This window comes from Leucopleurus acutus (genome assembly GCF_964270905.1).
Source record: "Leucopleurus acutus genome assembly, chromosome: 20".
NCBI classification, from domain to species: Eukaryota; Metazoa; Chordata; class Mammalia; order Artiodactyla; family Delphinidae; genus Leucopleurus; species Leucopleurus acutus.
The window spans coordinates 49,262,577-49,269,229 of record NC_139162.1 but is presented as its reverse complement, the minus strand read 5'-3'; positions in this window follow the sequence as shown (position 1 = coordinate 49,269,229).

Below are 6,653 nucleotides of genomic sequence, written 5' to 3'. Positions count from 1 at the left end.
TTAGGCTCGGGCCACGCCCCCTCATGCTGGTCTGACCCCGCCCCCTCCTGGGATTCCACTCCCGCCCCGCCCCCCAGCATTCCTCTCCCTCCCTGTCGTAGAATTCTACCTACACCCGCTGCTCCTCAGGATTCTCTGTCCGCCCCTCCCAGGTTTCTTTGGTCACCGCCCCCCTGTCCCAGAATTCTATCTTTGCCTTCTCTTAGCGTTCAAACCCCGCCCCTTAGTGTTCTAGCCACGCCCCTTTACACCAGAGGTTGTCCTCGCGCCCCGCCCCCTGTCTAACGGGGTACGCTTAGGGGCTTCCGAACGTCCCGCCTCCGTGAAGCCCCGCCCCCCAAAACGGCCTCTCCCATTCGTTCTCCAGGTAGTCTGCCCCACCCCTTCCCAGGAGCTAAGTATACCCTGGCCTCGGTCCCGCCCAAAGTCCTAACCCCGCCCCCTTCAGTATTAGTCCTGGCCGTCTCGTCACACCTGCGTGAGGCACGTGGGTTCTCATAGGTTCACCCCTCTGGAGCCCCGCCCCCACGCTGAGAGCCCACCCCCACCCCCTTCCCCGCCTCGAGACTTCCCCAGTTCTCTCTCCGGGGCCACTGTCTCTCCGGTCTGTACGCCTCTCAGCCTATCTTCATCTTTTTCAATCTCTGCATGCGACTCTGGGAGTCGTTTCTTTTTAGATTTCTCTCTGTCTCTTTTAGTGTCTCTGTTTTTGTGTCTATCTTTGCCTCTTTTTCCGTCCCTGTGTTTATCTCTGGGTCTTTCAGTCTTCACGTTTCCGTGTCTCTTAGTGTTTCTGGTCTCTTTCTTCCTGGTGTCTTTTTCTATCTCTGTTTCTGTGTCACTTGGTTCCTTGTCTCTTTCCATCCCTTTGACTTTGTTCTCTGTGTTTCTGTCTCTCTCGCTCCCTGCATCTGTGTCTCTCTCTGCGTCTGTGTCTCTGTATGTTTCTATCTCTGTCTTTCTCTGTCCCTCTGTCTCTCTGTGGGTTTCTGTGTCTCTTTCGGTATCTCTTGTTTCTCTCTGCGTCTCTCTTGACCTCTCTCTCGCTCCCTGCATTCCCCAGTCCTCTCCTGCATCTGGTTCGCACCGTCTCCTTACCGCAGCCTTCCGCCAGGGGGCAGCACAGACCACCCCTGGCGCTCCGCTGGCCCTGCGGGGCTGGGCTAGGATCGGGCCTCCAGACTCCGCTGGTCCCTCCCCGTGTCCTTGTCCCACTTCTATCTTCCCAGCCTCCTCGCGTCTTTGTGTCTCTGGCTCTGACTCGGCCCCTTTGTCTCTCCCCGGCGGCTCCCGCTCCTCCCCACCCCCACCTACCTCTTCACATTCCTTGGACTGCCCGGGGGAGCTGGTGAGGCCGCCCAGCGTGTAGGGAGGAGGGCGGGAAACAGGAGGCCGAGGGAGGGGATGCCACCGAGCGCCTGAAATCCCTCCGTTCCAGTTCCTCTGAAAAGGAGCTGATCAGCTGGGGGCAGATGCTTGGGAGCTTCTTGCCCTACCAAGAGGACCCCCATAGACTTGTTCTCCCTTCCCACCTGCCACGCACCTGAGTTTTTCCCTTCAGAAGGGCAGGATCTTACATGGTGGAGACTCTTACTGACTGGCATTCACGTCTTAGTAAAAATGCTATTAATAAATGTATTTAGCACTTACTATGTGCCAGGCACTGATCCAAGTGCACTACAAGTATTATCTCAAATAACCCCCACAGCACCCTGTGTGATGAGGAAACTGAGGCACAAAGAGAGCTGAAGTGACTGGACCCAAAGTCAAAGGGTTTGCTACTTGTCAGTTAATTCCGCACAAGAATCCCGTGAAGGGGACACTTATGATCCCCATTTCACTGAAAAGTACACAGAACACAGAGTGATCATTTGCCCCACGCTACCCAGCAAGGAAGTAGCAGACTGGGAGCTCCCCATAATGTGTTTCTCAGACTCGACACTAGGCTGGTGTGAGGCCAGCTGGACAAATACAGTAGTCCCCTCTTATCTGCGTTTTCAGTTACCCCACAGTCAACAACAGTCTGAAAATATCAAATGGAAAATTCCAGAAATAAAACTTCATCTTTTTTTTTTAATTTAATTTTAATTTATTTTTGGCTGCGTTGGGTCTTTGTTGCTGCAGGCGGGCCTTCTCTAGTTGCGGCGAGCGGGGGCTACTCTTCATTGTGGTGCTTCCAGTAGTTGTGGCGCACAGGCTTAGTTGCTCCGTGGCATGTGGGACCTTCCCGGACCAGGGCTCGAACCTGTGTCCCCTGCACTGGCAGGCGGATTCTTAACCACTGCGCTACCAGGGAAGCCCACTTCATTGGTTTTAAATCATTCTGAGTAGCGTGATGAAGTCTCGAGCCCTAGACGTAAATCGTCCCTTTGTCCAGCATATCCTCACTTATACACTACCTGCCTGTGAGTCACTTAGTAGCCGTCTCTGTTATCAGATCTATCAGATCGACTGCGGCGGTATCACGGTGCTTATGTCCAAGTAACCCTATTTTACTTAATAATGGCCCCAAAGCACAAGAATAGCAATGCTGGGGACTTCCCTGGCGGTCCAGTGGTTAAGACTCCATGCTTCCACTGCAGGGGGCACGGGTTCGCCCCCTGGTGGGGGAAATAAGATTTCTCATGCCACAGGGCGTGGCCAAAAGAAAAAAAAAAGATGCTGGCAATTCAGATATTCTCTTACTGTGCCTCATTTATAAATTAAAGTTTGTCACAGGGATGTATGCATAGGAAAAAACATTGTATATGTAGGGTTCAGTACAATCTATGTTTCCACTGGGGGTCTTGGAACATACCCTCCACAAATAAGGGAGAACTACTGTAGGTACATAATAAATTCTCTCTAGAACTCTCTGTCTTCTCCCCATCTGGGGCCAGACTAAGGCCAGGATCTCTTGGGTTAGTGCCATCTTTGCTACTAACTTGCTTTGTAAAATTCTCTCCCTTCCCCCATTTCTCCCTTGAATAAAATAACCAGTCCCCAGGGAGACTTCTTCCAGGAAGCCCCCCTTAGCACCCATTCTTCTCCTGGTCTGTCAAGGAGCGTGCTCAGCTGTCTCCTGGCTATTCTTTGTGAGCTGGGGTGAGCCCAGGAGGGAAGGCCCAGGAGGGTGGTAGGCTAGAGTTTCATGCCCCCCGTCACATGGATAAGGTTGAGCACTGCCTGTGTGTTTGTTGACAAATGACTGGGTGGGTCTCATACCTGGGGAGTTAATTTCCAGTGTCAAGGAGTCTCAGAGGTGACAGTTCACTGAAGAGCCATAACTACCAGGAGATAGGGGCACAGGGCCAAAGGCTTCCTGATGGAGCTGGTAACCTCTGAACCTCTGAAGAGGTTACCCGCCCAGTAACCTCTTCCATACTAAGCCCTTCTGGTTCAGAGTGAGCCTGGCCAGTCCTGGCCAATCGGAGCATTCGATCCCCTGGCCACAGGGATTGGTTCAGTGATGGGGGTGGGGCCCATTCCTGACCAATAAGAATTAGCCCTGAGACTTCTGCTTGAACTAATAGGAAAGGGACACCCTCTTTTGATGGGGGTTGCTAAACTTGTAGTGTAGAAATCTGGTACTATAGGTGCCTCCAGAGGCAAAAGACCCTGTCCGTGCATGGAGGACAACAGAGCTGAGAAATGGAAAACGACAGCTTTCTGGGTTTCCCTGGGGGCGCAGTGGTTAAGAATCCACCTACCAATGCAGGGGACACGGGTTTGAGCTCTGTTCCGGGAAGATCCCACATGCCGTGGAGCAACCAAGCCCGTGTGCCACAGCTACTGAAGCCCACGTGCCTAGATCCCGTGCTCCGCAACAAGAGAAGCCATGGCAATGAGAAGCCCGTGCACCGCCACGAAGAGTAGCCTCTGTTTGCAGCAATGAAGACCCAATGCAGCCAAAAATAAATTAAAAAAAAAAAAGGATAAACCTCCCTTATAAAAAAAAAGAAAAAGACAGTTTTCTGATGAGACTATTTGAGCCCCTGGATCCAGCTATGCCTGAAGGTAGTCAACCTTTGCCTTTGATCTTCCTGGTTATATGAGTGAATAATTTTCCCTTTTCACTTACACAACTTTCTGGCTTCAGTTTTTTGTCACTTGCAACGAAGCATATCTTTACTAATAAAATCTGCACGAGTCCAGAGGTGGCACAAATTCCAGTAAAGTTCCAAGGGCAAGGAACAGGGAGTGAAAACTTGTCAGAATTCTTCAAGATGTCCTGGCTTTGAAGGACAGGCAAGCCTTGTTACAGCTGGAGAAAACGAGGAAGGACGTTCCAGGTGGGAGGAATAGTAAAGTCACAAAGGCACAAGGTGTGAGAGAGAGAGCAGTGGGTGTGTGAGGGGCAACACCTTAGCAGGTCCTGAAAACAATAGGGAGCCAGAGAAAGTTGAGGAGCAAGGGGAGTCCACTCCAAACTTCCCTTCACTTCCTGGAGCCCCAGATCCTGGTGGTTCATTCCTCCCCCTCTCCCCCTTCCACCAGACCCGTGGCCAAGGTGGGAGGAGGGGTCAGACTGAGGAGGGCGCAGGCTACCATCTGTATGCAAATTGCCTGGGATGCCATGCAGATAAGGGACCTTATGCAAATATATGCCCTACTGGGAGACAGGCCAGGACCCTCCCTTCATTAACTCCGGGACCAGGTGCTGGGCGGAGCACCCCTTCCTCCCTGGGGTCCCCTTTCTCCCCTCCCCCAGCCATCTGTTCACTCCCTCTCCAGCTCCCCAAATCCCCCTTCACCAATATCTGTCCTTAGAGTGGTACCTCTCTCCACCTGGTCCCTTCCTTGCTTTTCTTTCTGTCCCTCCATTTTCCATTAATGATGATATGATAATAATAATAACAATAATAATAATGAACACATGCTCTGTGCAAGGCTTTGCACCAAACACTTTCCACAGTTATCAAATTCTCCCAACCACCCTATGATTTTTATGTGTGTCCGCTGTATTTTTATTTATTTATTTATTTTTGGCTGCATTGGGTCTTCATTGCTACACGAGGGCTTTCTCTAGTTGCAGTGAGTGGGGGGGGGGGGCTACTCTTCGTTGCGGTGCACGGGCTTCTCATTGTGGTGGCTTCTCTTGTTGCGGATCACGGGCTCTGGGCACACGGGCTTCAGTAGTTGCAGCACACGGGCTCAGTAGTTGTGGCGCACGGGCTTTGTTGCTCCACGGCATGTGGGATCTTCCCGGACCATCGTTCGAACCTGTGTCCCCCGCATTGGCAGACGGATTCTTAACCACTGCGCCACAAGGGAAGCCCTGCTGTATTTTTCTTTTAAAAGAATATTCACCTGGGGAGGGAGGGATGGATTGGGAGTTTGGGATTAGCAGACGCAAACTATTACATATAGAATGGATAAACAACAAGGTCCAAGGGAACTCTATTCAATATCCTGTGATAAACCATAGTGGAAAAGAATATGAAACCGAATGTATATATATGTATAACTGAATCACTTTGCTGTACAGCAGAAACTAACACAACATTGTAAATCAACTATACTTGGATTAAAAAGGTGAGCTGAACGTAGAGGGGAAGGATGGAAAGATCGAGTAAGCCCCAAGTATCTGAGAGTCCTTAAGGTATTTCTCGCTGGTGACTCTCACTCTGCTTGGTGAGTCCTGTGCCCACGTATGTCATGCAGGTAAAAGCCATGGCCACCAAGCACATTTTCCTCCAGCTGCAGGTGTGGCCGAGCGCATTTGCCCCCATGTGGCCCTGGCATCTTCTGGGTGCAGAGTCTCCTGGCTCCCCCTCGACTCTGGGCATGGAGACCACACCACAGTGAAAGGACAAGAGAGCCATATGGACACCAGGGGTCAGGTAGGGGGCCCTTTGATTGCTTGCGCCCCAACTCTCTTGCTTCTCACGTTTGTTCTAATCTGATTCAATAAACCATGGGCTTTGAGCACCTTTATTCGGCCACTGTGAGCTCTTCTGCTCTGGGGCCTCTGGGCGTCCAACTTCGCACGGCCACAGATCCCATTTGGTCCACTTCGTGGCTGAGTAAACTGATGACAGGGGGTGGGGTCACCTGCAGAGACATCCCAGCATGCATTGCACAGGGATGGCTGCTCTCACTTCTCACAGTGGCCATCCACGGCCCAAGTGTGATTTATCTCCATCTGATGGACTCAGGGAGGTGAAGTCACTTGCCCAAAGTCACACATGTCCGTCCGCCCCCCCCCCCCAGCCCCCTCCTCCTGCTTCGGAGCTGCTCCTTTCAAACATTTTTTCTCTTCCTTTCTAACTGGAAGGATCTCTCTGAATCCCAGTTCTGTGTTTCTGTCTTTGTCTCTACAGGCCTACCTCTCTTTATGGCATTTTGCTTTATTGCGCGTCCCAGATACTGCATTTTTCACAAACTGCAGGTTCGTGGCGACCCTGTGTCGAGGGAGTCCGTTGGCGCCATTTTCCCAACAGCCTTGGCTCGCTTCCTGTCTCTGCTGATAATTCTTGCAATATTTCAAACTTCCTCATTGTTATTCTGTTTGTTATGGTGATCTGTGATCAGTGACCTTTGATGTGACTGCTGGGACTCACTGAAGGCTCAGATGATTAGTGTTTTTAACAAGAATGTGTTTTTTAGTTAAGGTATGTACATTGCTTTTTTAGTTTTTAAAATAAATTTATTTATTTATTTTGGGTGCATTG